The following is a 22,624-nucleotide window of genomic DNA, read 5'->3' on the forward strand; positions in this document are numbered from 1 at the left end:
TATTAGTATAATTGACCATATATTTAATAACCAAATTAACAAAAAAAATGATCATCTCAATAGATGCAGAAAAAGCATTTGATAAAATCCAACATCCATTCCTATTAAAAACACTTGAGAATATAGGAATAAATGGACTTTTCTTAAAACAATCAGTAGTTTCTATTTAAAACCATCAGTAAGGATCATATGTAATGGGGATAAACTGGAACCATTCCCATTAAGATCAGGAGTGAAACAAGGTTGCTCACTATCACCATTACTATTTAATATTATATTAGAAATGCTAGCTTTGGCAATAAGAGTTGAGAAAGAAATTAAAGGAATTAGAATAGGTAGTGAGGAAACCAAATTATCACTTTTTGCTGCTGATGTGATGGTATACTTAGAGAACCCCAGAGATTCTACTAGAAAGCTATTAGAAATAACCCACATCTTTAGCAAAGTTGCAGGATACAAAATAAACCCACATAAGTCATCAGCATTCTTATATATCACTAACAAAATCCAACAGTCAGAGTTACAAAGAGAAATTTCATTTAAAGTAAGTACTGATAGTATAAAGTATTTAGGAATTTATCTGCCAAGGGAAAATCAGGAACTATATGAGCAAAACTACAAAACACTTTCCACACAAATAAAGTCAGATCTAATTAATTGGAAAAATATCAAATGCTCTTGGATAGGGTGAGCAAATATAATAAAGATGATAATACTACCTAAACTACTCTATTTATTTAGCATTATACCAATCAGATTCCCAAAAAACTATTTTAATGACCTAGAAAAAATAACAACAAAGTTCATATGGAAAAACAAAAGGTCAAGAATTTCAAGGGAATTAATGAAAAAAAAAATCAAATGAAGGTGGCCTAGCTGTATCAGATCTAAAATTATATTATAAAGCAGCAGTTACCAAAAGCTTTTGGTATTAGCTAAGAAATAGACTAGTTGATCAGTGAAATAGGTTAGGTTCAAAGGACAAAACAGTAATAACTTTATTAATCTAGTATTTGACAAACCCAAAGACCCCAGCTTTTGGGATAAGGACTCACTGACAAAAATTGCTGGAAAAATTGGAAATTAGTATGGCAGAAACTAGGCATTGGCCCACACAACACCATACACCAAGATAAGGTCAAAATGGGTTCATGATCTAGACATAAAGAATGAGATTATAAATAAATTAGAGGAACCAGGATAGTTTACCTCTCAGACCTATGGAAGAGGAAGGAATTTATGACCAAAGAAGAACTAGAAATAATTACCAATCACAAAATAGAAAATTTTGATTATATCAAACTGAAAAGTTTTTGTACAAACAAAACTAATACAGACAATATTAGAAGGGAAGCAATAAACTGGAAAAACATTTTTACAGTCAAAGGTTCTGATAAAGGACTCATTTCCAAAATATATAGAGAATTGACTCTAATTTATAAGAAATCAAACCATTCTCCAATTGATAAATGGTCAAAGGATATGAACAGACAATTCTCAGATGAAGAAATTAAAACTATTTCTAGCCATATGAAAATATGCTCTAAATCATTATTAATCAGAGAAATGCAAATTAAGGCAGCTCTGAGATATCACACTACACACCTGTCAGATTGGCTAGAATGACAAGGAAAGATAAGGCAGAATGTTGGAGGGGATGTGGGAAAACTGGGACACTGATACATTGTTGCTGGAACTGTGAATACTTCCAGCCATTCTGGAGAGTGATTTGGAACTGTGCTCAAAAAGTTATCAAACTGTGCATACCCTTTGATCCAGCAGCATTACTGCTGGGATTATTTCCCAAAAAAATTTTAAAGAAGGAAAAGGCACCTGTATGTGCAAGAATGTTTATGGCAGCCCTCTTTGTAGTGGCCAGAAACTGAAAACTGAGTGGATGCCCATCAACTGGAGAATGGCTGAATAAATTGTGGTATATGAATGTTATAGAATATTATTGTTCTGTAAGAAATGACCATCAGGATGAATACAGAAAGGCCTGGAGAGACTTACACGAACTGATGCTGAGTGAAATGAGCAGAACCAGGAGATTATTATATACTTCAGCAACAATACTATATGATGATCAATTCTGATGGATGTGGCCTCTTCAACAATGAAATGAACCAAATCAGTTCCAATCGAGCAGTAATGAACTAAACCAGCTACACTCAGTGAAAGATCTCTGGGAGATGATTAAGAACCATTATGTAGAATTCCCAATCCCTCTATTTTTGTTTGCCTGCATTTTTGATTTCCTTTACAGGCTAATTGTACACTATTTCAAAGTCTGATTCTTTTTGTAAGCAAAATAACTGACTTGTATACATTTATTGTAGTTAACTTATACTTTAACATATTTAACATGTATTGATCAATCTGCCATCTGGGGGAAGAGGTGGGAGGAGGAGGGGAAAAGTTAGAATAAAAGGTTTTGCAATTGTCAATGCTGAAAAATTACCCATGCATATATAACTTGTAAATAAAAAGCTATAATAATTTGAAAAAAAAAAAAAAAAAAAAACATGAAAAAGTTTCTCGAATCTGTTGCTCTTTGGCGCCACCTAGAGTTGAAGAGAAGTGATAAACTGAGAAAGAAAAGCCGAAATTTTTACAAATCTCTCATTTGATCCTCATAACCCTGGGAGGTAGATGCTTTTATTATCCCCATTTCACGGTTAAGGAAACTGAGGCTAATGGAGGCAAGATGATTCAACACAGCTAGTGTTTGAGGCTAGATTTGAATTTGATTCCAGGACCAGGACTCTATCCATTCTGCCAATGACTTAGAAATGATATCAATAAATTCAGTACTCTTGGATGTTATCTTGGGAGGGCGATTTGGTTGTTAGTTCTCTTAATTCCATATTCCTTACTCTGTTTTGCTCATAATGGCGATCACAGTTAAATGTGACTTTTTTTTTCCAGGAGAGGCAATGAAAAATTAGTGGAGTTGGGTTTCTTGTGCATCCAAGAGCAACATGAAACATCACTTCATGAAATGTGGCATTTCAAATTATAGGGTTTATGATTAGCATTTTTTAAAAGGCCACCACGAAAATAAAGGCAGCTTATTTACTGTGGTAAAGAATAAGGAAGTAGAGAAATTCTTTTAAGAACTTGAAAAGATTCTCCCAATTAAATGAATTTTTTTTTAGTACAGAGAAGCATGAAAAGACATGAATTTATATAAAGTAAGCAGAAACAAGAAAACAAAATACAGCAATAATAATGGAAAGATTAATGATCACAACTCAATTGAAATAGAAGGCTACAAAACTATAAAGAATAATTTTGATTCCAGAGGAAGGATTTGTGATATCCCTACCTGAGATTAACTTACTGACTGAATTATTTAGCCATTGCCTAATTAATGATGAGATGGATAGAGCTCTGATTTTGGAGTCAGGATGATTGTTGAATGTACTGCCATATTTTTTCCCAATAAATTGTTCTTGCTGATTTTTTTACTCTTAAAAACATCCTTTGTTATAAGAGAAAGCTCTCTGGGAGGGAAAAGGAGATATAGGGGAAATTTTAGACAATGTGAAAATAAAATTATCAATTAAAATCTATTAGAAGCATGTCTTATTATATTTTATATTTTAATATTTATTTGTCCAAGTACATCCAAAAATAGTTTTTGTCATTCACCACTGAAAAACTTTTTGTTTCAAACTTTTCTCCTTTCCTCCCCTCGCCCCCTTTTATAGATAGCAAGTAATATAAGTTAAACAAGAAATATATCTTTTTGTATATTCAGCGATTTCCATGGAAAGGCAAGACAGTGATGAAAAGGGAGGATGGAAAAAAATATGCTAGAAAACAAAAAGAATGAGGAAAAATCAAGAGAGGTTAAAGGTTTGTAGACATGTTAATATTTTCTTTAATGACAGTTGGGAAGAATTGACATGGAGTATATCGGAAAATATGAAACATATTTTCATTGGTGAGAAATGACTGCTCAGACCCAGAGAAGAAGTAGGTAAATGGAATGCAATTAATGTAAACTGATCTGGAGTTTAAAAAAAAGAGATGTTTGGAGTGAAGCAAGCAAGGACATGTTCTTCCTACAGGCACCTGAGGAGATCCTTTGTGTGAAGTGTGAGAGTGTAGATTTTGTTGCTCAGTTATTTTTGACTCTTTATTACTCAGCTTTGGGTTTCTCTAGGCAAAAATATTGGTTTGCCATTTCCTTTTTTGGCTCATTATTACAGATGAGGGAACTGAGGCACTTAGAGTTAAGTGACTTGTCCTGGATCACTCTGCTAGGAAGTGTCTGAGGCCAGATTTGAACTCAGGAAGAAGAGGCTTGCAGACTCCAGCCCTATCACTCTGTGCACTACATGTGGCTCACCTCGCTGTCCCTCAGAGAAAAGGAATAATTGAGAACATTTAAGAAAGTGCACTCAAACCATCTGAAGACAGTCTCAAATTTCTGATGGGAGAAAGATCCATAACAGTGAATTCTGCTGAAGATAGCAATGAAAATTTCAAGTCCCTTTTGTGGTGAGATGAAAGATCACATGAAAGAGAGAGCTTTTTTTAATGGGCTCCTTTCTGTGTACTTTATTATGTAAATAAAGCCTGTTCTATGCTTAGTGCCTTGTGAGCCTGAGGGTTTTTACAGGGGATTTGATGGACATTTTTGTGGGTATACCACACTATTAGTCTGCTCAAGTTTCATGTGGGTGGGGAAAGTGAGTTAGATTAGTACCCTTGAAGTAGAGTGCTTTGGTTCCTAGACTAACCTGCCTAGATTCTACTTGGGTGAGGGCAAACAAATCTACCCACTCAGATAGGGCTAAGTTAATGCCTTCATTCTTGACCTCTCCATTCCACTATACTCTATTAAAATTTACCTCAATAAAGCCAATAAAAATTCCAACTTTACATGATTAATTTTTTAAAAAGGGTACTGTTATAAAAATATAAGTACTTATGTGAATATGAATGAGTTCAGCCAAATCATGCCAAAAAGAACTTTCCATTTGAGAAAAGGGAGAAATAGGTAATTCCGGTGCATGGAACATTTTGGGCAAGCTTAGTTTTGGGTGTTGTGGTGAAAACTTAAGGCAGAATCAAAACACTAAGTAACTTGGTGGGGAGGCATGAGTGGGTGAGAATAGTAGGTAGAATTGTATATGCATAAAGAGTTAGCAAAAAATTAGCTTATATGGAAATATATTTCACATGACTGACCCATAGGTACAGTTGATATCAAATTGCTTGCCTAGTCAGAGAATGAATAGAAGTGGAGGGAGGGAGAGAATTTGGGACTCAAACTTGAAAAAAATGAATGTAAAATTTTTTTACATGTAATTTAGAAATAATGGAATTAGCAAAATATTAAATAATCATGTATTAGAGATCATATGCTATATTATTATATAAATATGTTATTACATACAAGTTAAATATTAAATAAATATATTAAAAAGGAAAAAAAATAACAGATTAGCAAAGAGTTATTATTACAGTTCATAACAGTGAGTAGGTCCTGTGATGACCGCGTATTTAAAATCAGCCGGAGTCAGGAATTCAGATTAAGGGAAAAATCTTCAATCTTTATTCTTAGTAGAGGTGAAAAAGGATTGCGATAGCAATATGGGCAGCTGCGACAGGAAGCCAGCTAGCAGAGGGGGATCGGAGGTCAAGGGCAGTTGTGATAGCAATGCGAGCAGCTGTGTCAAGATGCCAGCCAGCAGTCTCTCTTTCCACTTCCCTTTCCACTCCCTTGCCTCCACCCATCAAAATCGCCATTTCCTATACAACACATCAGGACTTGCACAAAGAGTGGGCGGGGGCCATTCTTTCTCCAAGCATATATATTAATAGAGTATGGTCCAATTACTATTTAGCCTCACGTACTTGGGACCTCAGTGCATCAACTCAAGCCTCAGCCCATTACATCTCCCACTTTGTTTTAGAACACAGGTGGTCATGCCATCTCTGACTCCTCAGGGAGGTCAGAGCCCCCAAGAGGAGGTGATCACACCTTCCTTGACTTCTCAGGAAGGGAGGTGAAAGCACTAAAAAGGAGATAATCACACCCTCCTTGACATCTCAGGAAGGGAGATGAAAAGCACCAAAGGGAAGTGGGGGTTGCTAGTGGGTTTCTGGGCTGAAAGGTCTTATTATGCACAAACCCATCCGCATGGGAGGTATTACACAAGCACACAGCAATAACGCAGAGTCTATTAGTTATGACTCTCCCCACAGTCAGTGCAGACTTGATGTGGTGTAACAAACATGAATTGTACATGCAAGTAATGGTATAACAAACAATATAAATCAACATGGTGTTGTAAAAGATTGCCAGAAGTCCTAGAAGGAGGGTATGTAAACAGCAGTCACACATACACCTTCTTCAGCAGCCAAGAGAGTGTCTAAAACCAATCTATTGTCCATTGTTTCACATATCAGAAAATCCAATGATTCCTGAGGGTTTTCAAGTTCTACAACAATCGTATGTCTCAGAGAATCCAATGATTCCTGAGGGTTTTCAAGTCCTACAACAATCTTATGTCTCAGAGAATCCAATGATTCTTTAGGGTTTTCAAGTCCTACAACAATCTTATCATGTCTCAGAGAATCCAATGATTCCTGAGGGTTTTGAAGTCCAACAACTTTCTATGTCCATGAGTCAAACGCCATAACTGCCACACTCTTTCAATGGTGAGCACAATCAGCAATAGAACCACCCGATATTTCTTGGGTCTTCTCCTTCGTCTCAAGGGTCTGCTCCGTCTCTCTGCAATGGACAAGGTGAATATGGTTCCTTGGCACCCATCTAATTCCTTCTCCTCCTGTAAAAATACAAGCAAACCCTCTTCCCTAAGCAGTTAACCTAATTCCCTTCTATTTACCACTTTCTGGATCTCTCCACATCACCTGGTGATTATCTAAAGATAGTGGAGCTGTTTGCACTGGACACTGCCTTGTTGTGTTAAAAGGCCTGTAACCTCCTGATTGCTTTTGTGTTGGTTGATGACATTAGAGTCTTGAATTTCTAAAGACTCTCTGGGCGTAACCTCAGTTGCTATCATGCTCCACCTATCTTTTGATTGATACCTTAGAGCTGGACCCTGCCTCTCATTTGTCTGGGTCAATTTACATTCAGAGGCCCAGTGAAAGCCTTGGTTACATTTTGGACATGGGGTTTTGGATTTTATTCTCTCACTCTGTCTTCTCATTCTATCTCCATATCTACAATGAGCTCTCAAATGTCCAACTTTTTCCACAATTCCATCTACGAATTTCCCTAGAATTCCTTTGCCAAGAAGGACCCTGTCTTTCCATATTCAACATAATTTGGGTATAGTAAGCATTTGTGCCCACTGTGGCACAGAGCCTTATGATCTTCTCTAAAGGAGCATCCTTGTGCAGTCCTAGTATAATTCTTCTGCAAACCTCATTAGCATTTTCCTTAGCAAGTTGCCTTATCAAAATGTCTGTTACTGCATTTTCCCCATTTTGATCTTGTTATAGCTGTCTGCAAACGTCCCACAAAGTCAGCAAAAGGTTCATTTGGCCCTTGTGTTATTTTTGTGAAGGCCCCACCCTTGTCATCTTTATTGTGGAGAGAAGCCCACACTTTGATAGCATTAGTAGCAATTTGCTCATATGCTGCTATGGAATAATTATTTTTCATGTAATTTAGAAATAATGGAATTAACAAAATATTAAATAATCATGTATTAGAGATCATATGCTATATTATTATATAAATATATTATTACATACAAGTTAAATATTAAATAAATATATTAAAAAGGAAAAAATAATGGATTAGCAAAGAGTTATTATTGCACTACATAAAAGTAAGTAAGTTCTCTACTCAGCATGGAAATAAGGCAATGCTTACACTTCGTGAATTTGGCTTACATTGGCAATACATCAAAGATTCTAACTACACAGTTAGCTGATCTTCAGTTAAGTACTTTTCTACTTTTCTGAGTTTGGCCAGAAATCAGGATGGTCTGCTTTGCCCATACTTTGTTCAAACTTCCAACTGTATTAAATTTTTTTCTAGTATAAAAAATAGTATTCATTTCCACATTGATTGCTTGTTGTCCTTCATTCTTGAAGAGGACCAAAATGAATCATTGTGTTCGAGTCAAGTTATGGTGTCTCTGCCTGTAGCTGATCAAACCAATATGAGCTCAGAGTGTTCTGCCCCAGGTCAGACACAAATAGTCCATATGAATATTTGGAGTGCTTCTTTAATTTTGTGTATCACCTTTCTTCTGGGCCTTTACATTATAGCAGTCTCTGCTTGCTTCTGGGGTGTTCTATCTCTCCATTCTAGTTCTGCATCACAGCTGGTGGAAGGTCCTGTTTCTGAGGTTTTATTGTTTATCCTGTGCTTCAGGATATATACTTGGGACTTTGAGACATTACAATTGCTTGAAAGATAAAGAAGCTGACCCAACCTATGGCTGAACTTTCAATTTATCATAAATAATACACATATGGGGCATTCCATTTATGTGGACTACTAGATTATCGTTTAGTAACACACACACAAATTTTGGAAGGGGGAGGCTTGGAATACTAAAGTCTTTTCAGGAAGCTAGTAGAACTGTTTTTCTCTACCTATGTCTATGTCAAGATGGAGATATATGAATGAAAACAGATAGTTCAAGCCCTACTTTGATATTTATTTATTATGTGACCCTGGTCACTTAAATGCTCCATGCTCCAGCCAACTCCTTAAGATGATAATTTTTTGTAAGTGTTATTATCCTCAGCATAATTAGTATTTATATTAAAAAGTAAAAGATTATACACAAATTGAAGATATTAACAAAGCAATCTCATTAATTTTACCATTACCACAGTGTAATAAAAACATGATATTCATGTGCAAATATTTGTAGCTAGAAAAAACTATTATCTATCTATCTATATAATCTATCATACCTACTTCAAAGCTCAAGGTACGGGATTCTCTCCTTCAGGGTGGAGATGAAGATCATGCTTTATATGAGGGGCTAGTGAATTTGGTGAGAGATAGAGTGCTTTAGTTTTTAGGCAATTCCCATTTTGGATTTGGTCAAGCTTTAAGTTTTCTTTGAGCTCTGAGTTGGCTTCTAGCTTCCAGATAGAAAATGGCCAACCTACTTCAGATGGTCAAAAGAAAAGACTCTGGGAGAGACATGAGAAGAGTGGGCAGTCTTTATTATGTCTCTATCCCTAGTTTGTACATGAGAGATTTTAGGAATCTTCCCTTGAATGAGATCTTGTACATCTCTTGGTTGAGCTGAGTTATCTTGCTCCCAATAGGAGAGCTCTTTCACTCTGTGTTGTCTGGTATATATTCCTTTAAGTTTATATTCTCCTGTATGCACCTCCTTTGATGTCTGTTTTGCTATAATTTAGATAATTGGATTTCTTTGCTATATGTGTGCTTAATGTGGAACTCATTTTAAGTGGGAAAGGGGTCAAGTCTTAGATGTAGAGCTTGCAGTTTTTCATGCAGCTCCAAATGAGAAAGAGACCAAAAGATAGATTGAAACTGATCATATCCTCCATACAACAAATATTTAGGGGGCAAATAGATCCTTCTAGTCTGGTATCCCCTCTCTCTGAGGAAGACAAAGTATGATGGCTTCCTTCTTCAACTTCTTCCTTTCCCTAAGGGAAGGAATAAAGTGTATGTCAGATCCTTTACACATGTGGATGGGGCTCACTCTATACTCATTTTTTTACATATACATATAGTCTATTATATATCACAAATATATTATTTTTTGTGTGTGTATCAATAGCCATTCACCTAAGTCATCTATCAATTTATCTGTCTTTCTGTCTATCTATCTATCTATCTATCTATCTACCTATCTATAATCCCTGCCCAACGTACACAAGGTAAGAGTGGTACCAAAGATAAGTTTGTTGTATTTATACTTTTCAATTTTGGGTTGTTTAATTCCAGGAAAGGTAAAGGAGAAATGTTTTCTTTTTTCACATCTCTACTGCATTGATGACTCTCTTTTCATAGGGCCTAGAATTTACCCTTATTTTCGACAGCTCTATCATGAGGCAAATAATCTTTTGTGTACTATCCTGGAAATATAGCCACACTGTTTTCAATTTATTTTTTATGAGAAGAATGTGTTATGTGTTCCAAACAACTAATAAACCATTATAAGGCATTCTATTCATGAGTTGGGCATTGGATAAATTTACATTTTAATAAAAGAATACTGGAGAGTAGTATATTAATCTGAAGGAAATATCTTTAAAGGTTGAATTTCAGATAATGTAAGAATCTGAAGAAAGGAATATTTTTGTATAAGGGATTGCCAAATTAAATTATGTAAACTAGCCCCAATGGTGATTTGGGTAGAACTATCTGTAGGGGAATCGAGGACCCAAGCAACTATGTAGAGGGTACGGAGTCCTAGATAGATCCATCTAATTTCTCCTCTTAGCTCCTCCTATTCTGTTCAGAAAAAAGCTCAAGGACATATTTTTATGTAAAGGAAATGGTGAAAGAAGTAGATTAAGAATTAGGACTTTAGAAATGATGGTTCTAGTTCTAGTGCGAATACACTATTGATTTTGGAAAGACATAAAGTGGTACACATGTAGTTAACACCTGTGTCTAGGGAAAATATATAGTCAGATAAATGTCCAGAGAAAATACATGACCGGAAACATGTGTCTGGGATAATTCATGTTTCTCAAACTACAGAGAAACTGATGTCCAATGGTGGTGTTATAATGCTGCTCTTTAGTATCATCTTCTAGCCTTCATCTGTGATGTGGGATTATTCTCCATAGGAGTAATTTATAATTTCATTAGTTTATGGTCCAATCAGCTAGCTAGAGAGATAATTAGTAATTTTAAATTATTTCAAATTTTCAGCTATTTAGATTATTCTTTTCCCTGATACCAAAGGAACTTTTAAAGATCAAATTCTTATGTGATTTATAATCTGAAATTCTTTTAAACTCCTATTTTATTTCTGGATTGTTTGCTTGGTTCCTCTTAAAATCACCCCTGACTCTCTACTTAGCAAAATCGTAAAACAATTGGGTAAAGCTTTTCGTGAGGAGATTCTTTTTAATCCATTTTAATTTTCTTTGTTTCTGTATAAATTAACCCAAGAGTATTAAAAAAATCTGGTAGAATTGGTGGAGTTATTACTTTTGCCATTCTTATCCTCCCAAAACCAAAATCACTGGACTCACTACAAGCATCTATGAGTTTAAGATTATTTTAAACACCAACTGGGGGAAGTATTAACTAAGCTGCCTCTCTTTAGTCATGTCTATGAACCCTCTAAAGTTAGTGGAAATGGTTTTGATTGTCTACTTGAGAAGATTTGTGGGATCAAGGACAAAAAAAGGATGACATTTTTAAGGTGAATAGAAATCTATATAAAATGATACATAAAGGAAGACCCCAACATATGTGGTTATGAAATAATATTCTTTACTTCTTTGTAGAAGAGGAGTAAAGAAATTCACACTGGAAAAAAGACATGTAATTGGAAAGAAGGTAAAAACATAAGGTATCTGCTGCAATCTATCAGATGTAATCACAATGAAATGGTATTCATAGAAAGTTCAGATTTTAGCTTTGAAAGTGGATTTTAGGATTATCAGTCTCTCAGGATCACTTGACAGGGGTAGGGGAGGACATCTTATAGAAAAGTCAGATATTGGTTTTGTACTGTGAAAAAAAGTTGTGCTCCGTTGGAAATAAGAAAGTTTATTTAAAAAAGGGAATAATAATAAGAGTCAATGTGAGAACAAAATGACTTAAAATACTTTGTAAACCTTAAAGTGCTATATTAATGGTCTTGATGAAACTGGTATAATGATGATGATGATCCATTTTTTCGCCTCAAACTTTTAGAATCCCCATCCTCCTTCAAAAGAAGTCTAAAGAATGTCTTTACTGATAACCACCCCCCACCCAGTTCTTAAATGCTTTTTCTCCTCTTGATGTTTTTCTGTATATACTTTATATTTACTGATTTGGAATGTGCATCCCTCCAGGAAAGTGTAAGCTCCTAAGGAAGTTTTTTTGTTTTCATATGTTATGGTAGGGTTAAATAATGCTGACCATATTATACAGATGAACAATAAGACTTATTTTTCAACTGTGAACTCCTTGAGAGAAGACAAGAACAATTATCTTCTATCTCTTGTTAAATCATGTTTAGCTTAGTGTCTGGCACATAATAGGCGCTTAATAAATGCTTGCTAATTCACCGACAGACAACAAAGTCAAGCATTTTAACTCCAAACTCATTCTTTTTTCCCCATGTCAGAGTTCAATGATACCAGGTATAATAATAATAATGATGATAATGATAATAAAATATGTGCCAGTACTGTATTTTTCAAACTTTGAAGTATTATATACTCACTATGTCATCATATTAATTAGATTGATGTATTATAAATGTCAATATTGCCATATCCAGCATTTATAATAATGCTTTTATATAAATATAGTTATACAAATAAATATTTACAATAACAATTATCATAGTTAGCATTTATATAACACTCTTAGATTTGTAAATCACTTTATAAATATCATTTCACTTGATCTTCACAAAAATTCTGAGAGGTAGGTTTTATTATTATCTTTATTTTACAGATGAGAAAACTGAGGTAGAGAGCAGTTAAATGACTTTGGTCCTGAGTCACACAGCTACTAAGTGTCTGAAGTTGGATTTTAACTCCAGGTCTTCCTATCAGCGGCTATTCTCCCTAGTCACCTAGCTTGCCTAGAAAGTGAGAGCTAGCACTTGGTTTGTGAGTAAAAGACATTGGTAAATTGGTAAAGGACAAGTGGAACTGTTCTATAAAGCACAAAACAGTCCAATTTATGCATTCTAGACTCAACCACAAAGGACTCGGCTTTAGTTGTATCCAAATTTCCATAAACCATATGGGTGATGAAATACTACAAAACAGTTTAGTGTGAAATCTCAAAACACCCATCACTTCAGAATTGAGGAGGAAGAGACATTTCTAATGTGTGCATAGTTTTCTTTTCACTTGTCATTCTAACTTCAGTGTAGGGCAAAAATGAGTCTGATAACATTCTCAGCCGCATTGAAATTGCCTAGTTAATGTCTATAGACAGCCTCACAATTCCTCAAAACTCTATAAATTTCAGATATTATGATTAAGTAATTATCAAATTAATTATTGACAATAAATTTGACAAATTAATTTAATATTTATAAATTTATTATTTGTTAATTTGACAATTTAACAAATTCAATTGAATCAAATTAAATGTTTCTGAAGGTCAGTTGTTATGTTCCTGTGTTTAGCAATTTTCCCATAAAAAGATAATGTGTGCAGTGGAGGAAGACTGTACCTAGACTGAAGGAAACTTGAGTGTCAGTGCTATCTCTGACAGCAGTCAGTCAAGAAGCATTTATTAAACACTTATTAAGTGCCAGGGATTCTGCTAAGAGCTGTGGATAAAAAAAGGGCAAATACTGGCTATTTGACCCAAGGCAATTCACTTATACCTAAAATTCCCCTTAAGACTAAGTTGCAGAATAATGGCCAAGCTGTTTTGAGAGAGGGAATTTTCTTACTGGGAATTCCTTATACTAATTGTATTTCTGGAAGGTATGTATATATATGTACATATTTAACAGCTCACATTTAGTACTCTTTTTAACCATAGCCAAAACAAACAGCTAATTTTCAAGCAATGAAGAATTTGGAAATCTTTGAATTCTGGGCAATTCAATAATTCTGAAATTTTCCCTGATGAACATTGACCTTTCACTTCTCTCTCTACCTTCCTTTATGTTATGTTATAGTGGAAACTATTTTCATGTGTGAATTGGTTTAGATGGTCCCTGTTCCCTTCAACTATCAGATAATGTAGATTCTATGATGCATGATGATGTAATGAATAGAGTGCTGAATTTATATTGTATGGTTTGTATGTATATTTATACACACACACATATATATATAGTGTGACACACACATACACACACACACTTAACTGTACTCTCCATTTATGCTGTGACCCCCCCAAAGTCTTGAGTTCTTATTTCTCTCTCAGACCATCTCCCTTGCACTAGTCTCTCTCCCTCTTTTCTCTATATTGACCCTTTAGTGCACCAATTCAACTCTACATTTTCTTCCTTTATTGAATCCCTAATTCCCTTTCAATATTGCCAATTATACCCAGTTATGTCTCAGTCTTGGATCACTTCCACCATTCCCTGCTTTTGAGCCTACATCCCTGCTGTTGAATAAAGATGGAGAAAATAATACAACTGGATCCATGACAAATTTATGCTTTGTTGTTGTTCAGTTTTTTAATTTGTGACTTCATTTTGAGGTTTTCTTGGCAGAGATATTGGAATAGTTTGCTATTTCCTTCTCCAGCTCATTTTACAAATGAAGAAACTGAGGTAAACAGTGACTTGTCTAGGATCATACAACAAAGAAGTATTTGAGGCTGGCTTTGAACTTATGCAGTCTTCCTGACTCGAGACCAGGACTTTCAGACTCTATTCACTATACCTCCTATGTATGTATGTATGTATATATGTATGTATGTTATATAACCTCATTTGAGAGCTTACTGTAGCTGGTCAATTCTACTTTACCTACTTATCCAAACCTTTTCATCCTTTCTTAAATTTCCCATTGTTCCCCTTCCCATAGTCTTTCAACTGGAAATCTTGTTCATATTTTTACATAAAAAAACAAGCATTTTCTGTGAACACTCTTCTACATCTTCCTCATTTCCTATCAGTAAAATATATCCTCCTTCATCCTTGTGTCTCATAATGAAGTGACCTCATTTCTTACCAACGCTACCCCCTCTACTTGTTCAGCTAATCCCATTCCATTCCATTTCCACAACAGATTGCCCACTCTGTTTTCCCCACTCTTTTACTCATTCTCTCCCCATTTACTACATTCCCACAAACATGTTTGTATCTCCATATTCTGAAAAACCTTCACTTGATCCTTCTACTTCCTCTATAATCCTATATCTCTTCTGCCCTTTCCTGATCCAAAAACCTCCAATCTCTAATATAAACATGCTTCCATTTTCCCTCCTCCCACTCTCTTATTAATCCCTTAATTAATTCCTGTTTTTCCTTTATATTACTTTTTTGTTTATATTTGTTTATTTATCAACTCCCCTATTAGATTGGGCATTCCTTGAGACCTGGGACTGTCTTTTTGCCTCCTAGTATTTACCGCAGTGCCTGGAACACAGTAGATGTTTAATAAATATTTATTGGTGCATTGACTTGAGAAATAGGCTCAGGCCAGAAGACCCTTTCTGACTTGGAAAGGATCCTCTAACCCATGAAAATCTGAACCTTTAATAATGATAGAAGTACATCCTCAAAGATTTTTTGGGTTTTATTCTGTTTTGTTTTTGGTTATAGTGGTATCTTCTAGATTCACATTTTGGGTTAACATTTTATGTTACTATTATTGTAATTTTGATCCTAATGGAAAATGAGTGAGCAAATAAAGCATAAGATGGTTTCTCTTCATTTAAACCTTTTCCCACTCATGCTCTGAGTCTAACTTGATTTTAATGACATTAAACTTGAAGCAGAGAATTTAATATTTATATTTTCAAGATTGATGCAATTTGAAAACGTGTGTTAACCAAAAATGTGCAAATCAGATAATAATATAATGCCTAAGGAGTATTTAATATAAAATAAATCCTATAGTAAATCCTTTAAATGAAAAATCATTTTGTAAATGAATAATTATAATTAAACTAGTTATATAAATCTGGATTTTCATGTTATATTTGGGTTAAGACAGGTGCATATATCCATATAATTTATGTCTTAAAAATAAAATTCCCTCCTTTTATTCAGTCATTCCAGTAATATTGTAATGTTTGCCTGTCAGGAATGAAAATTTTAATTAACTGGATTGGAGTTAGAAGCCCTTGGAAAAAAGAAGTTGCTGCTATTGGTTAGAAACTGTGTATGCTTTTGTTTAAGAAGTACATCTTTTAAAAAGTAAGATTTTTCTTGTAAGCCTAATAACAAGGAAAAATAGAAGACATAAAAGATTTTAAATATTTTCAGATATAATGTGATGGCATCATCCCTTGGATTGTATAAGTTCCTGGGGCATTTCTTGGGCTAGATATGCTTCTATTTTCACTACTTTCTTCTCTCCCTCAGTCTCTGGGATTCTTAACTTATAAAATCATAGATTTACAGCTGGAAGCAACCTTAGTGCAGAAATGGAGCCTCCTATTAAAAATTTCAGTGATTTTCTCAAGGCCAAATGTCAGAGGTAATATTCGAACCCAGGTCCTCTTAATTACAAATCTAAGGCTTCTTTGACTGTAAAACACAATCCCCTGTTGCTATCCTCCCATTCTTCCAAATAGTTGATTGTAGAAAGGAGCAGGAAAATATGTTGAGTGATTTGGTGCCCTCTGGAGGAGATTTCTATTAATGCAAAGAGACAGAAGATAACTAGTATCCTTTCTATTAACGAGAATGAATATATTGCCTATTAATAAAATCAGAAATCTTTTGGAATACAAAATCAACTAATAAAAAATAGTCAAAAAGCCTAGTGAGATTGGTAACATCTTCTAGAGGAAAAAAGTAAACATTTCCTGTGTCCTATATCCTCAATTTGAATGTCTTAGGAATAGAAAATTGAGCCAGGAAAGAGGAGCTTTGACAATTATCATTTCAATTGATTTACAAACTTTGTTAAATATCATTCCTTCATCCTGTAATGTGGATCCAAGAAACTAAAGAAGAGCTGTTGCTATTTAACTTTTATTTTCCAAGTAATCTTTATTAAACTCTTTCTCAGCTACCTTATTATAACATGGGTTCTCAAAGGATGTGTCAGCAGAATGTAAAATCCTACCTGGCAGATCCTACCAAGTTGGAAAGGTTTTAAATATAAGTTCAGCATATCTTCTTCAGAATTGGCCATGTTTTTCCTTTTATCCTGTGGATCAGGAGATAGGAGATAAATTTCATCCTATTTATTCCCATTGCCATTTGATAGATATAATAAAACTTTAATTAATTGCCCTATTATGTGCTAGGCAGTGTGTTCAGCTGTGCTTAACAGGGGACACAAACAAGAAAGATCATCACCCTGTCCTCAAGGAATTCACAGTCTAAAGGGGATGACAATAAAAAGTTGAAAGGGAGGCAGGGTACTAGAAGGTACTTCACCCCAAAGACTTGATTAAAATAATGGTAGAGTCAAAGCCAAACAGAGCAACTAGTGGCAAATGAAGAGATGATTAAGGTTTTTGAACCTTCTAGAAAGGGAGACTATAGGAGGAGCTTTTTGCCTTTCCCTCCAGACCTCCATTCAGAGGAGTAGGAGCTATTGAGAGACCTGATAATGTATGAATAGCAAAACTGAAGCAGTTTCTAAGATTATGAGTTTCCTAGTGATGAACTTTTCTTGTGATAAATTCAGCCTGGTCAGAGAATGAGGAACATGAAAATGAAATTCAAAACAAACGGAAGAACTCATGGCGAATGAAATGAAGAAATTCAAGAAAAACAAATAATGAAATTAGTTAAAAGACAAATATAATTGTAAAGTGGATAGAAATATAAGGAATTGGGGCAGCTAGTTGGTGTAGTGGATAGAGCACCAGCCCTGAAATCAGGAGGGCCTGAGTTCAAATCTGGCCTCAGACATTTAACACTTCTTGGCTGTGTGACCCTGGGCAAGCCCCAATTTGCCTCAGCAAAACAAACAAACAAATAAATAAATATAAGGTATTTATGACAACTTGTCAAATTAGAGTAATGTACACCAAAGATTTGTGTTCCTGATTAACAACATATAAAAGGATGTGTTGGAGAATGACAGATTTGTCAACTGAAAATGGCCAAGCAGGACACTATCTAAATTACAAAGATCATCATATGACTTTCCAGAAATTCTCTACCCAGACAAAAAAAGGACTTGTCTGCTTTGTCCTGACTTTTGCTATTTTTTTCCTGATCCCATGCTCACAAAGTATTACTTTTCTGATTTATTCAACTTCCTGATGAGGAGCATTCTTTTTCTGTAGGAAGATGAGCCAACTCAGGAAGTTGAATCTCATGGGAGATAGGACCCCTTCAGTTTCCTAGCCAGACATATCCTCTAATGTAAATCACTAAATTTGAAATCTAGGTTTCTAATCGAGTTTGATTGATGAGTTTGATCAGGCTGGTATAGCTAGATCACCTCATGTTGTTTTGACAACTGGGTTCTCAGCTCTATGGAGCTGGGATCATGGGAATTTCATGACTATAAAATAGAATTCTTTCATTCCTGCATTTAATGATACCCACAAAACTCTTTGGACTAGTGAGATGAGAGACTATGACTAAGAAGAGAATTGCTATGATTGGACCTGGGGTTTTTGGATTGGATGCTATTAAGTATTGCTTACATGAAGACTTGGAGCCTATTTGCTTTGAAAGGAATAATGGCTTTGGAAGGATCAGCAAATTCCAAGTAAACTTATATTCTCATGATTTTTAAGGACATGGAAAATGCTCTTTCCATGAAAGAGGAGGATGATGAAGTGAGAGGAGAGAGCTTTTTTTTTTTTTTTTGTTCAGTTGTTTCAGTCATGTTCAGCTTTGTGATCCCATTTGGGGTTTTCTTGGCAAAAATACTGAAGTAGTTTGCCATTTCCTTCTCTAGTTCATTTTACAGAAGAGAAATGGAGGCAGATAGGGTTAAATGACTTGTCCCAAATCACACAACTAATGAGTGTTGAAACTGGATTTGAAATCAGAAAGATAAATTTTCTTGACTTTAGGTCCTGCATTCTATTCGCCGTACCACCTAAATTTGAATCTTGTCTCTGATGCTCTCTGCTTGTATGATTTTTGGAAAGTTACAATCTCTGTGGGCCTCAGTTATCAGATGTAAAATGCAAAGTTTGAATTGGATGGCTTCTATAGTCCCATCTGCCTCTAGATTTATCATTTTAGGATATAAGACACTGAAAATTAGCTTTGTACAATGACTTGTTTTTTGTTATTTATGTTGCTATTTAGCTCTTGAAATAACTCATGTCAGGGAATAACCTTACCATGGAATGTCATCTGGAGTCAGATAAATGCAATTTTATTCTTTAATGTTTTGACTGCTCTTTATACAATTGTTGTTGAGTTGGTCATTTTGTTAAATAGATTGTTTTGACCCCCCCTTAGCTTTAGCTATTAAGTTAAAAGCATGTTTGTTTTGCATGAGATAATTAATGAGGAGCTAGCTTCAACTTCTATCTGAAACATGTTAAATTTTTATTTAAAATGTTCTGTTTATACCCCAGAGAAATATTATATTCTTTTTTCCTTTGAAGTTTTCAAGGTCAATTTTTCTTCTACTTTTTATTCTTAAAATTACCTGCATATGTAGCCAGTAGCTGTGGCTGCAAAATATGAACAGATTTCCTCAGGTGTATTTAACAGTGAGGGAGATCAGTATATTGTCCACTAAATTAGTTTTGAAAATCAATGAAGACATCACTGAGATGCCTTCTGTCACTATCTCCTTAGGCTTGCCACTGATATACCTATGCCCATTAGTATATATTAGGGATATTAATATATTAGGGTCAACTAGGTTGCACAGTAGCTAGAGCATCACATTTGGAATCAGGAAGAACTGAGTTTGCCACAGACAGTACTAGCTGTGTGACTCTCAGCGAGTCACTTAACCTCTTAGTTTCCTCCCCTGCAAAATGAGCTGGAGAAGAAATAGCAAACCACTCCAATATTTTTGCCAAGAAAACCTCACAAAGACTCAGGCATGACTGAAATGACTGAACAACAATAATCTCTAGTGCCTGGCACATATATGTTCAACAGATTTTCTTTTAATTAATTAAATGTATGTATGGAGAAGGAAATTTCATTGAGAGTCCTTATAATTGCATGTTCTAATTAAATAATAACAGCACAAATAGCTAGCATTTATATAGCACTTTATAGTTTTCAAAGTGTTTTTTCAAATATCTCATTTAACATAGTTCCTGGTACATAGTAGGTACTTAATAAGTGTTTATTGATTGATCGATTATTTGATCCTCACAACAACGCTGGAGATAAGTTCTATTTTTATTATCATTTTACAAAGGAGGAAACTGAGGCAAATTCCACTTTATTGTTATAAAGAAAGGAGAGAAGAGGAGTAACATATGATGCTTGGAGGCTGGATGACCTCGTTTTCACATGTAGCCACTCATCCTTTTTACTTGTCATCCACAATGGATACATATCAGCTGTTTTAGAGATGTTCCTCTTGGGAGTAAGAATATCCATCCAAGCAACATCCTTATACTTAGGATATTTTAATGTGAATTTTGCTATGAGATTCATGATGATCAGCAAAATAAAACCAGATTTGGCACTTTATAGAAAGACACATATGAAAGTATCTCTAAGATCAAATTAAATAAACTGTTTAGTAGCACACCCAATAAAATACAATTCACATGCACACCTTCACTTTTTGACATTATGAACGCTTCTCTTATCATTATTTACAATGAAATAGTTTGTATAGATTGAATATATATACATATAGATAGATGTAGATATAGATATAGATAGCTATAGCTATAGTAAACAAATGTGGAAGTAGAAATAGCCCTGGATAGCACTAAGGCATAGTTCTTATTCCTTTCTATCCATACAGGTCCCCAGGATGCAAAGCATGATAATCTGATTACATATTCAGCATAAAAAGATCTAGACCATTTAATAACAACAAAAAAGTCCAAGCCCTGACCCAGTGGCTATTTGAGAAAATATAATAATAAGGAGCTTGATGCTCTAGGGAGGCCTTGGGCTGGATGGTTTCTTCTAGTCCATGTTCTATTCTCTGCCCACTGTCCAGTCTGTTACCCCATGAACTTGAGGGGCAGCGCCCATCTTTGTAGTATTTCCTATTGTCTGGCAAACATTGAGATGAGCTTCTTCTGGCTGTTTGCACTTGGGATGGAGAAGTACCCAATGCTTCCTTATTCTCATCATTTTGCCTAGATTTAACGGCTACCTGGGAAGTAACTAAAGGGGCTCTAAAATGATTCAGGAACAAATTCTGCCTTAGATCATGGCTTTGTATATTATCAAAGAGAAAGGTGAGGGCCTGAGGGGTACAGCTGGCAGCCTAAGAATGCCTGGTCTACATTCTAGATTCTCTGGCTACCATTAGGCTGATATTTGTGTTTCTTTGACAGGCAAATATTCTTTGATATTTGTGACTCCTTGACAGACAAAGGCAGGGGGTAACTGACATGGTCCTCATCAAAAAGGAATAAACTTGAACTGGCCAGAATGAGCGTCTTTGTCTGGAGTAAACTGCTGGCAAAGAAGTACCTTCCATAAGCTTTCCTTGGAATGCCACAATATATAAAAGGATATTCAAAACTGGGTGTTCTGCTAAGTCATCCAACTTCTCAGGCACAATGAAGCCAAGTGTCTAATCTCCTCCTCATTAGGGGAAACAAACTTCACTTTGCTACAGAGGATCAATTCATAGTTACCCATTTCCCCTGCATTTTTGTTTCCAAATTTAAAGTAAAATCCTTGTCCGGGTTCTAAGGAATGTGTGTGGGTCAGCAAGGAGAGGACAGATGGGAGGTGTCAAATTAAGGCATGGGAACAGTAAATGCCTTGAGTCAGACAACTTATAATATGATCTGCAGAAGAGCAAGTAATCTGAAATACTGATCAAAGAGTCTAATATTAACTCACTATAGGTCACTGAACTTTAAAATAAAGCACAGGAACAGATGGAAAAGGCTATTGTTATACTCAGAGTTCCTTTGATTCCAGAGATCTAGCAAAGGCTCACAATTAATGAATAGAGTTGTCCAGCATCAAGTAGACAACTTTGGTTATTGGCAACACACAGTGATTTTCACATTAGCAACACATAGAGTGATTTTCATATCAAGGGTTTGTAAAATAAAACTTTTTTTTTATGATCACAGAAGTATCTCGCCTCTTCATTTTCAACCTCAGTACATTGTTTTTTGTTATTTTTTCTCAATAATATTTTATGCATTCAACATTCATTTAAAAAACTCTATCATATATATATATATTTATTTTTAATAGCATTTTATTATTCCAAATACATTATTTCAATACGTGAAAGATAGTTTTCAACATTCACTTTTATAAAATCTTGAGTTGCAAATTTATCTCCCTCTTCTCTCTCTTAGACAGCAAACAATTCTATATAGGTTAAACATGTGCAGTTCTTTTAAACATATTTTCATTTTTGTCATTCTACAGAAGAAGGATTAGATCAAAAGGAAAAAATACACAAGAAAGAAAAAAAAACCAAGTTATTACTGTGTACACTGTTCTTTTTGTTCTGCTCATTTCTATTAGTATTACTTCATGTTAATCTTTCCAGGCTTTTCTGAAATCAGCCTGGTCATCATTTCTTATCGAACAATAATGTTCCATTACATTCATATACCATAACTTATTCAGCTATTCCTCAACTGAGGGGCATCTACTGAATTTCCAGTTCCTTTACATTATAAAAAGAGCCACAAACATTTTTGCCCATGTGGGTCCTTTTCCCTTTTTATGATCTCTTCTGGGATACAGAT

At 34.9% G+C, this 22,624-nt stretch overlaps 1 pseudogene; it reads right to left on the reverse strand.

The window, feature by feature from the left end:
• Positions 1-20,941: 20,941 nt before the first annotated feature.
• LOC127562269 (nischarin-like) lies at positions 20,942-21,905 on the reverse strand (annotated as a pseudogene).
• Between the last annotated feature and the right edge of the window lie 719 nt (positions 21,906-22,624).

Source organism: Antechinus flavipes, chromosome 4 (genome assembly GCF_016432865.1).
Source record: "Antechinus flavipes isolate AdamAnt ecotype Samford, QLD, Australia chromosome 4, AdamAnt_v2, whole genome shotgun sequence".
Classification (NCBI taxonomy): domain Eukaryota; kingdom Metazoa; phylum Chordata; class Mammalia; order Dasyuromorphia; family Dasyuridae; genus Antechinus; species Antechinus flavipes.